This window comes from Orycteropus afer, unplaced genomic scaffold, assembly GCF_000298275.1.
Source record: "Orycteropus afer afer isolate SDZICR_OR568_19922 unplaced genomic scaffold, OryAfe1.0 scaffold00098, whole genome shotgun sequence".
Classification (NCBI taxonomy): Eukaryota; Metazoa; Chordata; class Mammalia; order Tubulidentata; family Orycteropodidae; genus Orycteropus; species Orycteropus afer.
Window position 1 is genome coordinate 2,030,898 of NW_006921685.1, and position 4,740 is coordinate 2,035,637.

The window sequence follows — 4,740 nt, forward strand, 5'->3', positions numbered from 1 at the left end:
TCAGGTTGATTCTGCTAAAATTACATAGCATCAAAATAATAAAGCACTATACATAAAATTTGGAAGGAAATAAAACCATGACTTAATAATTAGGTGCAGCCAAAATGTGATAACACCTTTGAAAATAACAGAAAGACGTTCCCAGATACACAAGAGCTCAATAATGTAACATCCCTGTGTTCTTCCTAAACATATTTTGTACAACATACTAAAGATATCAATTATTAATCAAAATTAAGAGTTCAAAATTGGCAAAGTAAGTCAATAAAGAACAAATGCTGCACCATGAGAATAGTAACAGAGTTAAGTTTAAATAACAGTTATTGGTTGGAGTTAAAAGCTGGATGCAAATGTCAAAAATAATCTTTGAAAAAAGAGATATGAAAAGCACTATATATTCAGTTAAGAATCATTACTTGAGTTGTTATTCCCAGATTATATTAAAATTGATGAAGACTACAGCTTTCAATTACTGGAGAAGATAAAACAAAGGAACAGCCACATTTTATAAGATTCAGAAAATACAGAGCAAGATGAAGGACTTCAGAAAAAACATTTGAGTATAGCATTGAAAAATCTAAATTCTTCTATTAAAATACAAAGATTCTCAAACTGAATTAAAAGACACAATCTAAGTATATGCTGTTTTCAAGAGACATAGCTAAAATAAAGTGCCATTATAATGTTTTGAAAAGAAAGGCAAAGATGTATCAAATTGAGAACAGACTGTCTGCAACCACGAATTTTAATAGGATCAAGAATTCACAGTCTACATTAATACAATTTTATTATTCTGGTAAATCCTTGCCTAGAAAAATAAAGTTTCAAAGTACATTACTGTTTGCTTCAGCAAATTCTTTAAAAATCTATTTATTCAAACAATATATTGCTCTATTAGCCACCTTCTCAGGCACTTGGGTTGTCAGCATGTAAGAACATATACACTGTTAAAAGAAAAGCAAAGAGATTTAATAAAGTTTCAAAAATTCTAAAGGGAGACACTTCTTATCTCACAAACTGCAATCAAATGCTCCAAAGTGGTGGAGTTATTGTTGTTGTTGTTGTTATGTGCCGTCCAGTCGTTACTACTCATAGCGACCCCTCCTTGGGTTTCCAAGGCAGTATCACTATGGAAGTAGATCGCCCAATCTTTCTTCTGAGGTTTGAACCACCAACATTCTGGTTAGCAGTCAAATGCCTTAGGTGTGGTGCCACCAGAGCTCTCAAATGGTGGAGTAATAGAGGCATATTTATGAGGTAAGATCAAGAACTAAAGGTACAACAATCTCATTGGAAGTTGCTAGATCAGAGAAGGCCAGAATCTAGGGATAAATAGAAGAGGTGTTTTTGTTTTTTGTTTTTTTACGGTGATTTATTGGAAACATAAATGTGGCCTATTTGGATTAGCTGATAGGTGATTTAACAAGGTGGTTATAAAGTAAATATCTTAAAACTATTCCGGGTGGCTGCTGAGGGAGTTTCTCATGGGGCTTTTGCCAAGACCTTCCCTTAGGAACATTCTTTCTCTATCTTTTGGTTACCTACAGAGAAAAGCATTTCCTTTATTATGTATTTAAATCTGTCTAAGGGTTTAACAGTTGCAGAGGAAATCTTTTGTTACGAACCCAAGTATTGTGTAAGGGTTTGAAGTTTGCCATGGTAATAAGTAAAAGCTAAAATGAAAATGGGGTAAAGACCTGGGTCAATCATTCTGATAGGAGTCAAGTGTCTCAACAACAATTTTTTCAACAGGCCTTGCTACAAAACTCTCACCTTGTTGTGTCCACCTTGCTATGTCTACCAATTCTTTGCACAATTCTAATCAAACCCTAAAAAGACCAACTTTATGTCAAATCTCAAACCTTTTAAATATCCATCTATAACCTCTCCATTCTGAGACACAACTAAGACTCTATCAAGGTGATATTCTCCTTTACTTAATCCATGGGTAAGTTGGGTGTTTCATTCAGAGTCACCAATCAACAAAATAAACTCTTTAAAAAGAAGTTAACATCAATATCACAGAAACAAAAGTGATATTTAAAAAAAAAAAAAAAAGAAAGAAAAAGAAAAATCCTCACTGCCCTCAAGTCAGATCCAACTAATAGTGATCCCTCCTTGGGTTTCTGAGGCAGTAACACTATGGAAATAGATTGCAAAGTCTTTCTTCCAAGGAGTGGCTGGTGAGTTTAAACCACCAGACTTCTGATTAGCAGTCAAATGCCTTAGGCACTCACAACCAGAGCTCCTAAAAAATATATATTGGATGTTATTTATGTTCATTAAAACAATGTAATCCACAACGAAAATAAAAACTTTCTATACATGCTAAATCAGAGGGACCGGAATACCACCAAGAAAGAAGAGCCAGGAGAGGAATGTGTCCTTTGGATCCAAGAGGCCTGCACTGGGCCCTTCTGAGAACCAGCAGACATACAGAGAAAGATTTCTCCTAGAGTTGCATAAAGAATAATAGTAATAATAGCTGTTGCCATCCCAGCAGCTGCCGAACCCAGACTGGGCGAGCCTGGAGAGCACCTCGGGGTGTATTCATCTGCTGCGCTTCAGAGAAGCTACATTTACAATCATCACTGGATTTTGGAGAAGCCCACCAGACCAATGTGTGAGTGTGGAAAAGCCTTCAGATTGACGTTTGATCCAAGAACTTTGGACTTGCCAGCTTCTATACGTGTAAGAATGGCAGCAGCAGCCAACAAACATAACCATCCCCCGAGAGACTGGCCTCAAACCTGAACCTTAGGTAAGACTCTCCCCCACCCACCTCGGGGCCTGAGGCTTTGGGGAATAACACCTCCTCCGTCAGATAAATCAAATCAGGCCGTCTTCTAACCTTGCCTACCTTCTTGGAGTCCAGGGGTGGTACATACAATTGACGCATTTGGCTGCCAGATGAAAAGTTGGTGGTTCGAGGCCACTCAGAGACACCTGGAAGACTGAAAAATCAGTCACTGAACCCCCATGGAGCACAAGTCCTCCCTGACACACACAGGGTGCTGTGAGACGGGGTCAGCTACACGGCCACTGGTCTGCCTACCTTCCTCCTCCCCTCCCTCCCAGTTCACCAGAAGGCCTAAAGACCTCCTCAATACCTGCCACTCACCCTGGGCTCTGCACAGCAACCCTTCCCATCCCAAAAGGGACCTCATGGCCCCAGGTATTTCCTCTATCCCACTCCTAAAACAAGGGGTATTGTTACTCTAATACCCCACACCCACTTGGTGAACAGAGGTTCAGCCATCCCCCACTCCCACCCACCTTTTGGGCCCGCAGGAACTCCATCCCACTCTGTGTGCTCTGAAGGAGCCTGGGTGCTCTGCCCTGCCCTCTTCTGATTTTTTTTTTTTTTTTTAGTTTACTTGCTTTTGTCTGTTTTAAAAGTACTATTATTAATACTTTTGTCCTTTTACTATTATTCTTTATTCTTCCCCTCCCAGGTGCTAGTTTTCAGCTTTTTTCCCTGTTCCTGGTTGCATTTTTTTTTTTTCTTGTGGTTAACCCCATTCCTTGTATTTCTTTTTGCATTTTTCCCATTTTTTTCTTCATTATTCTCCTTCTCTGCCTTTTTTCTCTTATTACCCTATTCCTAGATATTGCAGGTTTTCTTGTTTTTTTCACTGACCTTCATGGTTGTCTGGAGGGTGCAGCCATTTTGGATATTTTAAAGTGACAGAGGGTGCAACCATTCTGAATGTTTACAAGCAGTGGCCATTTTGGATATTTAAAGTGACTGAGGATGCAGCCATTTTGAATGTTTACAAGTGGCAACCATTTTGGATTTTAAAGTGATAGCATTCTCATTTGGATTCCAGGGACCTAAGAACAGGCAGCGAGGAGGGAATCAGGGAGAGGATAAAAAAAAAAAAAGGCAAAGGGGACCAGAACAGATCAAGGAGTCAGCTGTAGGGACCCAGGTGAAGAGAAGGAACCCAGGCCACGTCCCACAAGGATCGAGGCGGGAAGGCAGGAAGAGGACAGAAAAGGCAAAAGGGATAGGAACAGATCAAGGATTCAACTGCAGGAAGCCAGGTGAGGAGAGGGAACCCAGGCCACCTCCCACAAGCAGTGAGGTGGGAAGCAGGTAGAGGACAGAAAAGGCAAAGAGGACTGGAACAGATTGAAGAGTTAGCCACAGAGATTCAGGTAAGGGTGGTAGGAGGGGTTTCCAACAGCTGAGGGAAACAAACATGTCTGTTGGTTTGTCCTACTCTGGTGATGTGTTGCTGTGAGTCTTGAGGCTGTGCCACTGGTGTTTCAAACCCAGTGGGGTGCACATGGTGGACAGATATCAGCCCAGCTTGCAGACTGAGACAGACTAGGAAGAAGGAGGAGGTCATCCACTTCTCAAATAATTGGCCAGGGAAAACCTTATGAATAGCAGAGAAACACTGTCTGATACATTACTGTGCAACTTTAAGAATAGTCCAGAACACTGTCCAATACAGAAGAGGAGGATGAGTCACTTAACTTGGAAAACTCTCAAAGTAGGACTGGGGAACAGTTGCATTATCAGAGCGAAATCAGCCTTACTCATATGGATAAGGTAAAACTTTTGAGATCTCCATTTGCTGATGCTGCACAACTCAAATTGAGGAGAAACAGCTGCAAACATCCATTAATAATTGGAACATGGATTGTACGAAGTATGAATCTAGGAAAATTGGAAGTTGTCAAAAAGGAAATGGAACGCATAAAGATTGATATCCTCGGCATTAGTGAGTT